Source organism: Leiobunum rupestre, chromosome 9 (assembly GCF_980474605.1).
Source record: "Leiobunum rupestre chromosome 9, qqLeiRupe1.1.hap1, whole genome shotgun sequence".
In the NCBI taxonomy this organism is placed as follows: domain Eukaryota; kingdom Metazoa; phylum Arthropoda; class Arachnida; order Opiliones; family Sclerosomatidae; genus Leiobunum; species Leiobunum rupestre.
Genome location: NC_143392.1, coordinates 13332966 through 13352512, shown reverse-complemented (window position 1 = coordinate 13352512; position 19547 = coordinate 13332966).

Here is a 19547-nt window from a genome sequence, read left to right as displayed (position 1 = left end):
TCAAAGCATGAAAAATATAGCAGATCCTTTGATTTTAATTGTAGTTAGTAGTTACTTAAAAAAAAGTCGCTAGCTGACTTGGAGCTGGTGTAGTTAAATTTTAAAAATGTGTATTTTAAATTTTGTTTGTAAAAGTTTTTTTTTGAAAAAGTTTAGTATTATAGTTTAAATTTATTAAATAAAATAAAATATAAATTATACATTTGGTTTAGTATTTTACTATTGCAAGTAAAATTAATAGTAATTTCAATTACTTTTTTAGTTTTTTTTTGACAAATATGCAAACTATTTAGTTATTTCAAAAACAAATACGTCGAATTATTTGGTATTCGAAATACTATTGGTTAGTTTTTATATCTTTAATTTTATTTTTCAGAACAATTTATCTTTGTCTAGCTTCTTCTAACTTTAATTTAGATGGCCTTAAAGCCAAGTATTTAACAAATTTTGTAACCAAGTAGATGGAGCTTTAAACAATTTTTCTGTCATGTAGTCAAGGAAATGTTCAAATATACGTGTATTTGGTCATTTTGATGGTCAAATAGCCCAGTATGGAACTGCGAGATGATAGTCAGACATTGAGACGCGGGTGGCGCCCGTGCCCCAGCGTCCGCGCCAGCCCCGTCGGTGCCCCATTTCACATTTCAAACGTCGACCAAATACACGTATATTTGAACATTTTCTTGACTACATGACAGAAAAATTGTTTAAAGCTCCATCTACTTGGTTACAAAATTTGTTAAATACTTGGCTTTAAGGCCATCTAAATTAAAGTTAGAAGAAGCTAGACAAAGAGAAATTGTTCTGAAAAATAAAATTAAAGATATAAAAACTAACCAATAGTATTTCGAATACCAAATAATTCGACGTATTTGTTTTTGAAATAACTAAATAGTTTGCATATTTGTCAAAAAAAAAACTAAAAAAGTAATTGAAATTACTATTAATTTTACTTGCAATAGTAAAATACTAAACCAAATGTATAATTTATATTTTATTTTATTTAATAAATTTAAACTATAATACTAAACTTTTCCAAAAAAAACTTTTACAAACAAAATTTAAAATACACATTTTTAAAATTTAACTACACCAGCTCCAAGTCAGCTAGCGACTTTTTTTTTAAGTAACTACTAACTACAATTAAAATCAAAGGATCTGCTATATTTTTCATGCTTTGAAAACAATTAATTAAAATCTCGAGTTTTTAAATATATGTAAAACACGAAGGAGCAGATCTTTTATCACAAATTTTCATAAATTATATTTAATTTAGTTTATAATAATATAGGGAACTCAAAAATTAAAAAACGAAAAATCAAAAAAAATTACTTACTTCAACCTTTCTCCCAGTTATTAGTTTCGTTTTAAACTTGGTTTACGTTTTAGTTTTACTTCTAGAAAATTCTAAAATTCCTTTAGAGTTTATCAGTAAAACCACTTACTTTAAGTATTTTTTTAATTAGTTCGGTCTAATAGTAGATTACGCACCTATAATCCATGATGTTTTCATTTAAATTCAAATTATAACGAATTGAAAGTTTGAAGAAAATATTAATTTAGTTTGTAAATGAAATCCTTTTATAGTACTCTGAAGGGCTCTTAATACGTTTTGAACTTCCAAAATAAATTAATGTACTAAGTTACGTTTAAAAGAACCTTTTGTAACAATTCCAATATATATGTATATATATAAAAAACCGTGATAAATAGTAAAACCCACTTATTTTTCAATTAATACATTTCAGATACACAAATTAATTAAATAAAAGTATTTAAATAAGAATTGCTTCACTAAATTATGCATTTGTACTTTAAATAATACCTGATTTTGAAATTATATTAGAATAATTATATTGTTAAACTTCTTTCATTTTTAAAAATGTAGTAGAAAATGAAAGATATTTTAATTAAAACATTTCTTAATTTCTTTATTACCTAAAAATATTTACAATATTTACAAATTTTTATATTGTTTAACTTCTTTCATTTTTAAAAATGTAATTGCTTGACTTAAATAAAGCGTGAAAATTATTAGTTTCAAATGATATTTACAAATCTTATCAACTCTAAAGTCCATTTTTCAGGTATTAGTAAGTATTTCATACAAACTAACTTCTAAAATATGGATTTAGTTCGTAAATAAAATTCTTTTAAATTACTTTGAAGGACTCTTTATACTTTTTGAATTTGAATAATATTAAAAACAATAATCTAAGATACCCTTTAAAGTTAAATTCCTTTAGTTTATCAGTAAAACCACTTACTTTAAGTATTTTTTAATCCGTTCGGTCTAATAGTAGATTACGCACCTATAATCCATGATGTTTTCATTTAAATTCGAATTATAACGAATTGAAAGTTTGAAGAAAATATTAATTTAGTTTGTAAATGAAATCCTTTTATAGTACTCTGAAGGGCTCTTAATACGTTTTGAACTTCCAAAATAAATTAATGTACTAAGTTACGTTTAAAAGAACCTTTTGTAACAATTCCAATATATATATATATATATATATATATAAAACCGTGATAAATAGTAAAACCCACTTATTTTTCAATAAATACATTTCAGATACACAAATTAATTAAATAAAAGTATTTAAATAAGAATTGCTTCACTAAATTATGCATTTGTACTTTAAATAATACCTGATTTTGAAATTATATTAGAATAATTATATTGTTAAACTTCTTTCATTTTTAAAAATGTAGTAGAAAATGAAAGATATTTTAATTAAAACATTTCTTAATTTCTTTATTACCTAAAAATATTTACAATATTTACAAATTTTTATATTGTTTAACTTCTTTCATTTTTAAAAATGTAATTGCTTGACTTAAATAAAGCGTGAAAATTATTAGTTTCAAATGATATTTACAAATCTTATCAACTCTAAAGTCTGTTTGTTTTATTTAAAAAATAGGCTTGTTCACTTTCGATTATTTAAACATTGAACAATTTTTATTTAACTATTGGTTATTTAAATAAATACCACTTTTATTCAAATAAATGCTTGGTTGGGTAAAAAACACAATTACATAAGTTAAAATGATATTCTTTTTACCAACGTTTTTTAAATTGTAGTAATTACTACCTATATTTGCATTTCAGAAATCTATTTTAACATATTGAACGCCAAGAAAAGAGGCTTTTGTAGTATTTACTACCTATATTTACATATTGGAATGTAATTTAACGTATTGAAGGTAGAGTATAGAGATTTTGTAGTATTTACTACCTACATTTGCATTTCAGAAATCTATTTTAACATATTGAACGCCAAGAAAAGAGGCTTTTGTAGTATTTTTCCTCCTATATTTACATATTGGAATGTAATTTAACGTATTGAAGGTAAAGTATAGAGATTTTGTAGTATTTTACTACCTATATTGGTATTTCGGAAGTATATTTTAACGTGTTGAATGTAGAGTATAGAGAGTGTTGTAGTATTTTTCTTCCTACGTGACTACACCGGAAACGTCTCTGTGTTATTCGCTTTAGTAATCAAGCCGACTCTGAACATATGTTTTACTCTTTATTCTACGAGGTTTAAACATACACCATTTCAGTACATTCTTAACTTATTCCATACGCTATTTAAAACACATGCGATAAAGATAACGAGGAAACAAGTTAACTCTGAACATATATGTTATGCTCTATACGTGAAGGATGTTGTAAGCTTAAATTCATAATGGTTAATGTGTAGTATTTTTCTACCTTTTTACATTTTATAGTATTTCTTTATCTATATTTGTGTATCGGAAATGTATTTTAACGTATCGAACGTAGAGTAAATTTTTTTTTTATTTTCTTTATATATTTGCGTATCAGAGTTGTGTGTTGTCGTATTAAAAGAAGAAAAAGGAACTTTTCATAGTGTTATTCTACCTATTTACATATCGGAAATGTATTTATATTTTACCGTATTTAAAATATAGGTAATTGTTTTTATTGGCTTGACTTAAATAAAGCGTGAAAGTTATTAGTTTCAAAATGATATTTACAAATCTTATCCACACAAATTTAATTTAATTTTAATTTTAGTGTTTTATAGTATCTTTCTGACTATATTTGTGTATAAGAATTATATTTTACCGTATTTAAATAGTAATAAAAGCGAATTGAAAGTTTGAAGAAAATATGAATTAAGTTCGTAAATAAAATCCTTTTATTGAAGGACTCTTAATACGTTTTCAACTTGAATAAAATTAAAAACAATAATCTAAGATACCCTTTAAAGTTAAATTCCTTTAGAGTTTATCAGTAAAACCACTTTAAGTATTTTTTCAATCCTTTTACCTATATTTACATATTGGAATTGTTACAAAAGGTTCTTTTAAACGTAACTTAGTACACTAATTAAGTATTTTTAATTTACCGTAATTAAAATATAGGTAAGTGGTTTTTATCTTATTTTATACCTACGATAGCGATAAATAAATTAAAGCAATAAATTTTGGAGTTTGGAGATGGGTGGAAAATAAGGCTCTTCGTTTTTCCAACTGCTTTTCTGATGTACCCAAAAATGGACCAAAATAGAACAAAAGTACCCTTAAAACGACCAAAGTCACCATTTTCGGCCCTATGTACCCCATTTCGGACCAAAAGTACCCCAAACTGGACCTATTAGCTTTATTGTAATGTTAAACTCCCATAGAGATTCCCCTAAAAGAAAAAAAACTTGCGGTCCAATTTTGGGTACATGAATTATTTCGGAGAGGGAATCCATGTTTTAAATTCAAATTAACCGCGCGCCCGGGCAATCCGCGCCTCCCAGGTAATCCACGCCTCCCAGGTAATCCACGCACGCGCGCGCTATCTTCCTGCCTAGGTTATTAATCATACAACTTACATAATTTCTACTTATTTCGTACGATAAAACGCGATCGAGATATTCGTTTTAAGAAATACTCGTGAGATTGGTTCAAGTGTCAAGCATACTACAATGATATTAAAATGAAGTTTAAAAATATTTCCATTCTACTTTAACAACGAATATTCCATGACGTCAAAACACTTCAATTCAAATTAACCGCGTCCCCCGGGGTAATCTGCGCACGCGTCGCCTAGGTTATCAATTTTTACATCATTTCAACTTATTCCGTACGATAAAACTTGATAAGATATACGTTCAAGTATCTTTCGAGATAAGCGTAGATAAATGAACAAGTTGGCCTGGACACAATATGTTGATATACGGGAAAACAAATCGTCGCGAGAAATACCCTAAATACATTGACTTTTCGACGATTTTACCCCCATTTCACCCCTTAAATCCCGGACCCCGATCCCGAACCTGACCCCGTCCCCGGGATCGGAGCCTCGCCCTCACTTTCCTTCTACTAAAGACTTAGGTATATTAAGTTATATCAGAAGAAAATAGGTAGAAGGACGAATCTGTTCTACTTTGGCGAGGCGTCACTTTTCTCGAATTTTGGCGCCAAAACGGTTTGGAGAAATTGGAGTGAATACATTGATTATTATTATTATTATTATTAGCCTTGTGGTAGGGTGGCGGAGTGGTTAGCACTTTCGCCTCGCAACAAGAGGAGCCGGGTACGATCCCAGCTTGTGGCACTGGGTGAAAATCCGGAACCAGTCCTTCCGCGTAGAGTTGGAAGTTCTCTTCCCTCTTCCTACTGGCTAAAGGTATTTCCCTCGAGATCTTCAGTTTCCCCTTCGCGTAAAAAATTGATGAGGTTAACGGTAATAGTAGGTGTAGGGAGCTGTCGGTGAGCTCGCGTGGCATGAAGGGCTGGCCACGACCGTCCTTCGCTGTATAACCCGGCAACTGGTTAAAAGGCCTTATAAGTCGCAAGTTGACTTAGGCCTGTAGTGGTGACTTGGTATTAGTTTCGCTTCGCTAATTATAATTATTAAAAGAACTATTTTTTCCGAAAAAGAACAATTGGCACATATTGACCTTTTATCACTGTACTAAATTAGGTTGAGGAATTTTTAGTCTCAAAGTTTATTGACATGTGTAAACAAAACAAAAACTGAACTATTTTTTCGGTTTGGATTTTTCCTTCATGTGGATATATGACGACTTGCATGGCTAAAAGCTACAGAAGCGTACTTCCCCATATTTTCTTCTGGTTATATGTAATGTTTAAGGAGCTGTATATATGACGTCACCATTCTTATGTTATCGTAGAGAAATGCCTTTTAAGTTCCGTTTATTTCACTTCCGGCGTTATGTTAAAATAAGTCATTTCAATTTTCTAGTTTGGTTTTTGGAAATGGCAGGGAAATTTGTTTTCAAGCACGGTCGAGTTAAAAATGAAGAACTAGCAGAAGCTATGTTGAAAGCTATCAACTTCGACTTCTCTAGATTGGAAGAATTTAACACCTGTCGAACTCTCTGGTTAAGTGTTTGTTCTGATTTACGGTTAAATAAGAAAAATATTAGAAATGCACGTCGCACTTTATTTTTAAGATATAAGGATAATTCTATGGGTATGCGGTCGTACCTTTACACGCACATTCAGAACCATGAAAAACAAAAAGAGAGATCCCCATTAAGCCTATCTATAAAACCGTCCTCACCAATTAACCTTTGTACCGATGATGTTAATTATGTTTCTCCCTCAGATCCAAATATTCCTACAACCGTTTCTAATAGCTTATTTCTCGATCAGGGGTATTCTAAACCTACAGAGATCGAGGTTACACCCGATTTAATAAACCAGGTCAATAATTCCATTTCATGCCCATCTAAAATTCACTTTTCTCAGCCCTTAGTAGAGAGTTACGACACCACTGATAATATTAATTTAGTTGTGAGTTCCATTACTGAGACTACAGTACAAAATAGAGTAGAAGAGAACGAGACGGCTAATATTGAAAACCGTGTTATTGACAACGAATTAGTTACTAGGAAAACTGGACGCGTGAGAAAACCCAAAATTGATGCTAATTATAATTACTCTCCCTTAGTTAAATCAAAGCAGTTGTACTGCATTTGTAAGCAACCAAACGATGGAACGCGGTATTTTCAATGTTGTCAATGTAAAGCCTGGTTTCATTTTAGATGCGTATATCTCAGCGAAAGTCCAACTACCCTCTCGCGTGTTAAAAGTGATACAAATTTTAAGTGCCCCTTATGCTTTAAAAACTTCACGCGACGAGGTATAGAAAACAAATATTTAAATTGTTGGTTTTCGTCCGTCTTCCAATGCCTAATAGAAACTATAGCTTTTTCCAATAGTTCGAGCATTTCGGATGAATTAAATCAATGCGTTGACGCGATTAAATGTAGTTCCCAAAGTCCCGTTTCGTCCTCTAAAGTTAAGTTTTTTTTAGATTATATTGAAGATGTTTCAGAAAACCATTTAATGTCAGGTAGAAGTGAAGACCCCGTTGAATTCTTTGACTTGGTTATTTCCAAATTTTGGCCTTTGTTTAGTATTGATAATCTCGAAGCGATCCACTGTTGTCAGATTTGTGACAATAAACAATTTTTACCTTTTGAGGCCATTTACAAAATTAATCCTAATTTAAGATCAATTAACGATTACTCGGATCGGTTAGAAATAGGAGAAAATCGTTCTTGTCCCAATTGCAGACGGGTAACGACACACCATGTGTCTACCCCGCCCAAAAACCCAGTTTTGATATTTAGTTTACAGAGTAGAAACGGCACGAAAGAGGAGTGCGAAGTACCGGGAATTTGAAAATTTTATGGTTTAAAATACAATTTAAAAAGTTGCGTATTTCACGCCGGAGATGAGTCTATGAGTAGCCATTATAAAGCGTACGTAAAACTAGATTCTTCAAATTGGGGTTGCTACGATGACACCGTAGTCTCCACTGCTATTAACCCTCCTATTTCGCGAAATTGGGTTATGGCATTTTTTGAAAGAGAAGACATTTCGGAAACAAACCCCAAAATCCATGCTCTTCGCGTGTCTAACAGCGATAATTCTACTAGGCCGCCTCGAGAAGGGACAGATAAATTGGGTGGTTTAGCTTCAGATTCAGAAGGGGTAGATAATTTGGGCAGTTTAACTTCAGATAAAGAAGGAGTAGTTTATTTGGGAGGTTTAGCTTCAGATAAAGAAGGAGTCGTTAGTTTGGGTGGTTTAACTTCGATTCAAGAAGGGAGAAATAGTTTGCATGATGCAACTTTGGATAGAGAGAACGGAGGTAGCTCGCGTGATATAGTTTTTGATATAGAAATGGGAGACAGTTCGCGTGTATTATCTTCTACGCCAATTCCAGATTCTTACTACTCTTTTACTTCTCCACTATCACCTGAAACTTATAGTGACATCATGGGGCTCAACGAATATAGCGAAAGCGAGTTAAACGCTGTGCGACCGGAAGTTGTGAATTTCGAAATATCCGAGGGGGCGTGGGATATATTGTCCAATTCGGAGGTGTACAAAAGAGAGTTAGATATTATTCTCGAGAACTACAGTCCTATCTGTCATTGGTGCGTATTAAATAAACACTACCACAAAAATTCACCCACAAATTTAGTTTTTTCTTGCAACATGTATTGTAGAGTTAAAACTTGTAGCATGAAATGTAGAATTGAGATTTTTAATGATTTACGGGGTAAAATTTTGCATGAAGGGAAACCGCATCACGAAGCCGGATCAATAGGGTCTCCTCAACTACGCGGCGAAAGAAGACGATTAGTTATGAAAGAGTTTTCAAAGAATTTAGCGTTAAAACCTAAACAAAAATTAAATGATTTAAATAGGAGCTGTACACCTGCAGATTATGCAATGGGTAATTTACGGAAAAGCGTAGTTAATCCAAACGTGTTAAAACAGGCAAGGTACGAAGCTTTGTGCGAATTGCGATTGGACAAAGATGTCATTCCAAGCCTAAGTAAAATGACCGAAGATTCAAATCTTAAGCGATACGTTCAGCACATTGCAGTCAAACCTTCTTGCGTAATTTATTTATGGAAAGAAGCTTCAGTTAGAACGTTTAGAAAACACAGTAAAAGGGATATTTTTTTCATCGACGCGACCGGGTCTGTAGCTCATAAATTGGACGGCAAGGCTTTTATGTATTACGCCATTGTAATGCGACACCCCATTTTAGGAAAAACAACTTCCACTCCACTTCCGCTCGCTGAACTCGTGACTAACGATCAACACGAAATCACAATAACCAACTTTCTCGCGACATTTATGAAGGCTCAAAAATGCGCGCCTAAGGACGTTAAAACCCCAGCGGTAATTTCGTGCGATAGAAGTTCAGTTCTAATTAATTCGGTACTGAAGGAATTTAACAGAGAAGACCTTAGTGAGTATTTGCTTAGGGCTAATAGGATATTAACTGGGGTGGCCACGGGGGAGGATTTAAACAAAACACTAATTCATTGCGGTACCTGTCACATGATGAAGGACGTCAGCGTGAAGGCGACAAAATTTTACAAGGACAAACGTTCCTTCGGACTATTCGTATTTAGTGTACTTCTTAATAGCGCAACTTTGGCTGAATTTAAAGATAGATTGTATAGTTTAGCTGTTTTATTTCTTTCGCAAAAACGAAACGCGTTTTACGAAAAGCATCTTGATAAAATGTCGATTTTAGTTAACATATTAGGTGACGAAATTGGATCCCAAGTTCCGCAAAATGATCTTTTAATAGCCGATTACGTAAGCAGCGTTTTAATTGTTGAATCTGAAGAGATAGTAGCTGAAGCCGGTGACACCGCTAAACCACGTTATTCGAAAAATGAAGAGGAATTTTGGTTGGGGGGAGGAAGCACTAATATTTTTAAAGTTATGTGCGACCAAATTGTAGAAAGAGTATTCGCTGACGTCCAGAAACACGTGACAGCTAATGATACTGTCGATAACCCTAGCTACGGTATTAGATTTTTCGAATATATGCAAAAAAATTATTTTCCTACTTTTGTTTTATGGACCAGGGTTTTAACGGGGGATTTAAGTAGACACTTTCAGGGAGAGGTTCCGTCGTTATACAATCCTCGAAGTCATTTCCAAAATGGGTTAGTTAATTACATAGACCAGGAAGCCACCACCCAGGGGCACATTGAGGGCTACAACAAAGTTTTAAAAAGTCAGGCACTGTGTTACAATCGGTTACGCGTAGATGCGCTTGTTTCAAAATTAAACGAATATAACGATAATTTATATTTAGAATATGTTAAAATCTCTAGGAAAATAATTCCAAATCAAAACAGAAAGAAATCGTACGAACAATTAGAAGAGACATTTAAGCATACGCCGCAACACGAAAGGGGGGAATCGGACATCAGCAGAGAAGAAATTAAGGGGATATCAAAGTAAGCCGCGAAAACCATTGGGCGAAAATTTTAGAATCTACCTCTAAATCGGGTACGAAAAAAGCTTCTAAAAGGATAAGTGATACTAGTTTAACAACTCCTTCAAAAAAATTGGCTAAAACAGTTATAAAGACCACTTTATTTACAGAGCAGGAAATTTCCGAATCCGAAACGGGAATTTTCACAGATAAAATTTTTGAATCTGGAAACGAATTACCCGAAAGGGTAAATTTCTTTTCTGATTCCGATATAACTGAAAAGAAAATTTGCGAATCGGTAGAGGAGATTTGCGACTCCAGAAATCCTTCGTCTTCGATAGTGGTGCGTAAAAATACGGTACATTGGGATATAGATCTGGACCCTGACGAAATAGAAATTGAATCTAGTGCGAAAAAACAATTCCGTTTAGGCAAAAAACAATTAGAAAAAATCGCGTCTAAGAAGTGTTTTACCGGATTTATGGTAGACGGTTATTTTAAATCTCTTTTTGAAAAATCAATATTTAGACACTTCTTTTTACACTTCCATTGCGAAATTTATAAATAATTTAAACAAACTTACAGAATACCAATTAAACTTTTATTTCGAGTATTTTTTAAATGAATTTAACAGATTTAAGACTAAAGAACTAACGCTTATTCCAGTTATGGTAAAAAAAAATCATTTCTTTCTGGTAACCGTGAAATTGATCAAAAAAGACGTATTTAAAATTACAGTTTACGACTCTAATTGCCGAAATAACTCCTTATAAAGGAAAACATCAAAATGAGGTAGATCATTTGGTTAAATATTTAACTTCCCTTCAAAATCATTTCAAGCTCACGCCAACCACGTGGATAACGTCGGCAAAATCTAACTTGTACTTTCAACCATATTATTACAACTGCGGACCAGCTATTTGTCTATACGCTAAATGTTTATCAGAAAAATTATCAGATGAAATTAATAAAAATAGTAATGATATTAACGAATTCCGTGATAATTTTCAATCAGAAATAGAACATATACAAACTAAATAATTTTGATCAATTTCACAGATTTGCAATGCTTTTGCGTGGAGACCTTTATCTTCTAGAGAAAGTTCTATTTCTTGAAAATTACCTTCATCTAGGCTGTCCGCGATGAAAGTCGTTTTCGAGTGGTCCAAAAATGGAAAGGAAAGTTCGTTGTCGAACTTTATATGACGGTTTCTACGCGAAAGCAGAGCTTCAAAACGTGATATAAAGTATGACGGCGGAATCTCTGAAATAGATAGTACTTAAAATTCCGAATTGTATTATAGTGGGGAATAACGTTCTTGGCTAAACGATCAACTTATAATTCTTCACGATCTATAGAGGCGACATGCTTCTCATACACCATTATCTGAAACGACTTGCTTATCATAACCTAATTCCCAGAGGCGACATGCTTCTCCTACACCATTCTCAGAGGCGACATGCTTCTCCTACACCATTCTCAGAGGCGACATGCTTCTCGTTCACCATTCCCAGAGGCGACATGCTTCTCGTTCACCATTCCCAGAGGCGACATGCTTCTCGTTCACCATTCCCAGAGGCGACATGCTTCTCGTTCACCATTCCCAGAGGCGACATGCTTCTCCTACACCATTCTCAGAGGCGACATGCTTCTCGTACACCATTCTCAGAGGCCACATGCTTCTCCTACACCATTCCCAGAGGCTACATGCTTCTCCTACACCATTCTCAGAGGCGACATGCTTCTTTGGAAACATCTTAAAACATAATGGGTTGGGAGGGGATATGTTATATTTTGTTGGAAAAAGCGAAATATAATATATCTGTAGAAATATTGAGAAAAAATTAAATAGCAATTAAGTTCGCCATTTTATTTTAATCAGCATTTCTACAGGCCACAATAAACCAAGCCTTTACGCGGCGTGTGCCATAAGTAACTTTTATGATCAAAGAAAATTATAATATTACTAAAACTATATTTATAATTTAAACTGATATAACAGCGAAACTAATTGGTTTAAAGTACGAAAAAAAATCACGTTAACCGCTTTCCGAGCGCCCATTTCAAAATAGATTTTTTCATATATTAATAGTATTCATTAACAGAAATCAGAGATAGAGACTACATTACAGTGTAATTCTAAAACTACACATGCAGCAAATTAAAGACACGTCAAGGAAATTTAAGGTAAATAAATCTAAGACGTTCAAAACAAAAAAGAACATATAAAATAAAATGTACAAAATTTAAAATAAAAACTAGTACAAAGCTATCTATTTAATGAATAGAGGCGCTTTTTAGTGAGTTTCTCCATTGATATTTCGACTAATAATGTCGCTCCCAGAATAATTTTAATTTTGATCGATAAAGCATTTAAGAGTGTAAAATTAACGTTAGTTTGATTGACCTGTCCCGCGTCATTTGTTGGGAAATTCAAATAGAACATGGCGGGCATGATTGCGGAAATTAAGATTTGGCGCGCTTTTTTAGTGAGTTTACGCCCTTGATATTTCGACTAATAATGTCGCTCCCAGAATAATTTTAATTTTGATCGATAAAGCATTTAAGAGTGTAAAATTAACGTTAGTTTGATTGACCTGTCCCGCGTCATTTGTTGGGAAATTCAAATAGAACATGGCGGGCATGTTTTCGGAATTTAAGATTTGACACGTTTTTTAGTGCGTTTACGCCCTTATATTTCGACTATTAATGTCGCTCCCAGAATAATTTTAATTTTGATCGATAAAGCATTTAAGGGTGTAAAATTAACGTTAGTTTGATTGACCTCCCCCGCGTCATTTGTTGGGAAATTCAAATAGAACATGGCGGGCATGTTTTCGGAATTTAAGATTTGACACGTTTTTTAGTGAGTTTACGCCCTTGATATTTCGACTATTAATGTCGCTCCCAGAATAATTTTAATTTTGATCGATAAAGCATTTAAGAGTGTAAAATTAACGTTAGTTTGATTGACCTGTCCCGCGTCATTTGTTGGGAAATTCAAATAGAACATGGCGGGCATGATTGCGGAAATTAAGATTTGGCGCGCTTTTTTAGTGAGTTTACGCCCTTGATATTTCGACTAATAATGTCGCTCCCAGAATAATTTTAATTTTGATCGATAAAGCATTTAAGAGTGTAAAATTAACGTTAGTTTGATTGACCTGTCCCGCGTCATTTGTTGGGAAATTCAAATAGAACATGGCGGGCATGTTTTCGGAATTTAAGATTTGACACGTTTTTTAGTGCGTTTACGCCCTTATATTTCGACTATTAATGTCGCTCCCAGAATAATTTTAATTTTGATCGATAAAGCATTTAAGGGTGTAAAATTAACGTTAGTTTGATTGACCTGTCCCGCGTCATTTGTTGGGAAATTCAAATAGAACATGGCGGGCATGTTTTCGGAATTTAAGATTTGACACGTTTTTTAGTGAGTTTACGCCCTTGATATTTCGACTATTAATGTCGCTCCCAGAATAATTTTAATTTTGATCGATAAAGCATTTAAGAGTGTAAAATTAACGTTAGTTTGATTGACCTGTCCCGCGTCAATTATTATAAAATTCAAATAGAATACTACCCTATGGCGGTCTTGGTCCCGAAAACGGCGCGTTTTTGGGTAAGCTTACGTCATTGATATTTCGCTCAATTATGGCGCTCCCAGAATAAAATTAATTTTAAACGATAGAGCATTTAAAGGTGTACTATTAACGTTAATTTCATTAACCTCCCCCGCGTCAATTATTATGAAATTCAAATAGAATACTACCCTATGGCGGTCTTGGTCCCGAAAACGGCGCGTTTTTGGGTAAGCTTACGTCATTGATATTTCGCTCAATTATGGCGCTCCCAGAATACAATTAATTTTAAACGATAGAGCATTTAAAGGTGTACTAATAACGTTAATTTCATTAACCTCCCCCGCGTCAATTTTTATAAAATTCAAATAGAATATTACCCTATGCCGTGCATGGTCCCGAAAACGGCGCGTTTTTGGGTAAGCTTACGTCATTGATATTTCGCTCAATTATGGCGCTCCCAGAATAAAATTTATTTTAAACGATAGAGCATTTAAAGGTGTACTAATAACGTTAATTTCATTAACCTCTCCCGCGTCAATTATTATAAAATTCAAATAGAATACTACCCTATGGCGGTCTTGGTCCCGAAAACGGCGCGTTTTTGGGTAAGCTTACGTCATTGATATTTCGCTCAATTATGGCGCTCCCAGAATAAAATTAATTTTAAACGATAGAGCATTTAAAGGTGTACTATTAACGTTAATTTCATTAACCTCTCCCGCGTCAATTATTATGAAATTCAAATAGAATACTACCCTATGGCGGTCTTGGTCCCGAAAACGGCGCGTTTTTGGGTAAGCTTACGTCATTGATATTTCGCTCAATTATGGCGCTCCCAGAATACAATTAATTTTAAACGATAGAGCATTTAAAGGTGTACTAATAACGTTAATTTCATTAACCTCCCCCGCGTCAATTTTTATAAAATTCAAATAGAATACTACCCTATGCCGTGCATGGTCCCGAAAACGGCGCGTTTTTGGGTAAGCTTACGTCATTGATATTTCGCTCAATTATGACGCTCCCAGAATAAAATTTATTTTAAACGATAGAGCATTTAAAGGTGTACTATTAACGTTAATTTCATTAACCTCTCCCGCGTCAATTATTATGAAATTCAAATAGAATACAACCCTATGCCAGTTTTTGGGTAAGCTTACGTCATTGATATTTCGCTCAATTATGGCGCTCCCAGAATAAAATTAATTTTAAACGAAAGAGCATATAAAGGCGTATAACTACCGTTAATTTCATTATTATCTCTCGCGTCATTTTTAGAAATATGAACCCTAGCACTTACTCCCCAGTTCGTTTTTCTGTAGTTCAGACCAAACTTCCTTTCCCGCGTCGCGTTCCCACGTTATCCAAAAATGTACTTTTTCGAATTTTCGTTCTGGCAAATTGACGTTGGTCTACTATGTAGGTAGGAAAGAAACATTTCCCAAACCGTATTCAACGATTCTTTAAATTCCTAGATTTTAATGCGTTTTGGATAACGTGGGGCTGATGACGAAAAAGAAAAATGTAGACATGCAAAACATTACTAACTTACTATTTTCGGTATTTTCGCGGTATTTAAACGAATTTTAGGGGTTTTGGTGGGGAAAATAGTATAGGTTATTTATATTATTAGGTTAGTTGTATTAATATCGGGTTGACGATACTTGATGCGTCAGGCTTGGTGCTGTCCTCTAGGTTGCGTTATAGATGGCCCATAGCTTTTTTTAGTATGGGGTTGGGGAAGCGCCGCGCGCCCCCAGCGCTCGAGCGAAGCAAGTGCGCGGCGCCGTCAGGCGCCATTACTTAGAATACATTCGACGTTGTGAAAGTCAACATCACACAGAATACATATAATATGACATAGTATGATTAAAAAAGCCTTAAATGCGTTGAAATACGGGGGAAAATCCCAACCCTTAAAAGTTAGTACTGTTTTGCATTTCAGCCTTCTTCTTTTAGGTCATCAGTCCTACGTTATCCAAAAAGTATTAAAATCTAGGAATTTAAAGAATCGTCCACGTCATCAGTCCTACCTCATCCAACATGAGTGCGCCGCGCCGTCAGCCGCCCAGGTATAGTCTTTGGGCATTTTTTAATTAACTTTTTAAATAATGCTTTGCGGGGAATAATTTTCGCACCATTGGAATCTCCTTAAAAAGTACTTTAAGGAGGGTCGAGAAAGGGGGGCAAATGGGGTGGCGGGGCTATTGTTCCATTTTACCACAATTTTGATCAAATTATTTCCATTTTATCAATTTTGATCAAATTATTTCCATTTTATCAATTTTGATCAAATTATTTCCATTTTATCAATTTTGATCAAATTATTTCCATTTTAACAATTTTGATCAAATTATTTCCATTTTATCAATTTTGATCAAATTATTTCCATTTTATCAATTTTGATCAAATTATTTCCATTTTATCAATTTTGATCAAATTATTTCCATTTTATCAATTTTGATCAAATTATTTCCATTTTATCAATTTTGATCAAATTATTTCCATTTTATCAATTTTGATCAAATTATTTCCATTTTATCAATTTTGATCAAATTATTTCCATTTTATCAATTTTGATCAAATTATTGCCATTTTATCAATTTTGATCAAATTATTTCCATTTTATCAATTTTGATCAAATTATTTCCATTTTATCAATTTTGATCAAATTATTTCCATTTTATCAATTTTGATCAAATTATTTCCATTTTATCAATTTTGATCAAATTATTTCCATTTTATCAATTTTGATCAAATTATTTCTATTTTATCAATTTTGATCAAATTATTTCCATTTTATCAATTTTGATCAAATTATTTCCATTTTATCAATTTTGATCAAATTATTTCCATTTTATCAATTTTGATCAAATTATTTCCATTTTATCAATTTTGATCAAATTATTTCCATTTTATCAATTTTGATCCAATTATTTCCATTTTATCAATTTTGATCCAATTATTTCCATTTTATCAATTTTGATCAAATTATTTCCATTTTATCAATTTTGATCAAATTATTTCCATTTTATCAATTTTGATCCAATTATTTCCATTTTATCAATTTTGATCAAATTATTTCCATTTTATCAATTTTCATCAAATTATTTCCATTTTATCAAATTTTATAAAACTAATTTACTAAAATCCATTTGGTGATAAAATGGTCAATATTAAAAATTTTTAAACGTTATCTTTCGCCTTTCTCCATTTTATCGATTCTGATCAATTTTTAATCACATTGATCAAATTGATAAAATTTTATCCAAAATTTGATAAAATATATCGGTTTTATCAAGTTATACCCGATTTTAGGCAATTAATCATAAAAACTTGCTGAGGTTAACGGTAATAGTAAGTGTAGGGAGCTGACGGTTGGCTCGCGTGGCATGAAGGGCTTGTCACCACCCTCCTACGCATTGTAACCCGGCCACCTGTTACTTGATCACGCACAAGCAACATTGCTTATGTGGTCGAAGGTGGTGCCTTGGGCATTAGCCTATCTGATTATTATTAAAATATATTATTATTAATCAAATTTTACCAGTTTTGATCAATTTTAATTAAAATTATTAATTTTGATCAAATTCAAACAACTTAATTCCATTTTATTAATTTTGATAAACTTCATTTATTATCGTCGATTTGGCGATTAGTTGGCAAATACAACTTTTTTTTATCTTTATATTTCGCTTTTCTCCATTTTTACCGATTCTGATCAATTTTTACATATTTTGACCAAATTGACCAAAATTCATCAAAATATCATAAAATTAATTTCATTTGTTAACTTTGATATATTTTAGAAGTGCTCAGATTCCCATGTTATTTTCAATGGGAAAATCTACATACTGTGTTGTCAAAAACATTTTCGGTTACCATGGCAAAACTAATACCCATTGCAACTTTTCCCTTGGTGAAATTTCATGTTACCATAAGGTCTACATACCCACCTAGTTTCGACAAAATCGGTGATTATCACCTCGGGTAGTCTCCTCGTAAGTTGTTGACCTTTTATTTTTGAAATTGGTTTTTAAAAGTTTAAGTAATGGTAATTAACCATTGTGTAAAGTAAAAATAACCAGTAAGCCGCGTATGGCTGTAGTTTTTTTTAAATCAAATTCATTGCAATCCATTTCATTTCTAAACTTAAAAATTTAATGAACTAAGTCTAAACTAACTTTCTCGCACGTACTGTCGCCTAAGCCCCGACTAAGCTTCTCGTAGTTAAAGTTGAATAAAATTCTTGAGGCGATTCAAAGCGGCTGGTGTATCTTAGTAAGCCTTCCGACTTGGGCCACTCTTACCGTGTCAAAGTATCGTGAACTATTCGACTCCATAAGTTATTAGCAGCTGATTTGTGTGCGTACGATTTTGTTCCTCAAGTCATTTAAATTTTAGATTCCCCAGTTTTGTTCACATTCTTTGCCCTTATCTAGATTACATTTCGCTGCATTTTATTAAACCTTAGCAGGGAAAGCCTCCGTCAATACAGTTTAGAAAGCGGTAGAAAGTTTCAATTAACTTTATAGCCCCGGGCATTTTGCTCAAAAACTATATTACCTAAAAATGTGAAATTTTCTATATGTAGGAAGTGGAATTTTATTTGGAGCAGACTAGTGTTCGGAATTGTTTATTCATTATCCACAAATTTTCCGATTTATTTAAAAAACGTTGGTAAAAAGAATATCATTTAGCTTATTTAATTATGTTTTTTACGCAACCAAGCATTTATTTGAATAAAAGTGGTATTTATTTATATAATTGTTTGTTTTATTTAAATAATAGGCTTATTCACTTTCGATTATTTATACATTTTACAAGTTTTATTCAACGATTAATTATTTAAATAAATAATATTTAAATATCGCCGAGCTTATTTTATTCATGGATAAAAATTAATCGAATGCCGAGCACAAGATCAGACCTTGTCTAGTGCTGCCATCACTTAGAGCAATTTGAAACTAGCAATGTTATTTTAAATATTATTTAACCTTGACCGTTAGATGTATTTAAATTCGTACGTCCGACTAAAAAGATTTCCACCCCTCTCCAGGAACCTTGCGCTGCCCCTGTCTTGGGCTAGGGGCAGTGGCGTAGCTAAGACACCCTAGCCACCTCCACCCGCGTGAAACTCATTTCGGGGTTTTAGTAGATATCTAGCATATAATTTGATAGGAATTTAGGGGCCCCCTGAAGTCCTGAGGCCCTCCTGAATTGCGGGGTCTGCGGGGGCCTTATTTACGCTACTGGCTAGAGGTGTCTCTTAAAAAGGTTGGGTTGTTTACAACCCAAAATGGGTTAAAATTCAGCCCAAACCTGGGTCCGTATTTACCCAGCCCAAAATTTGGGTTGCTTAGACTCAACCCATTAAAGGTTAAAAATTCAACTTAATCTTGGGTTGAAAACTATCCCACCTTGGGTTGAAAACTATCCCACCTTGGGTTGAAAAACTATCCCGCCTTGGGTTGAAAAACTATCCCGCCGTGGGTTGAAAAACTATCCCGCCTTGGGTTGAAAAACTATCCCGCCTTGGGTTGAAAAACTACCCCGCCTTGGGTTGGAAAACTATCCCGCCTTGGGTTGAAAAACTATCCCGCCTTGGGTTGAAAAACTACCCCGCCTTGGGTTGAAAAACTACCCCGCCTTGGGTTGAAAAACTATCCCGCCTTGGGTTGAAAAACTACCCCGCCTTGGGTTG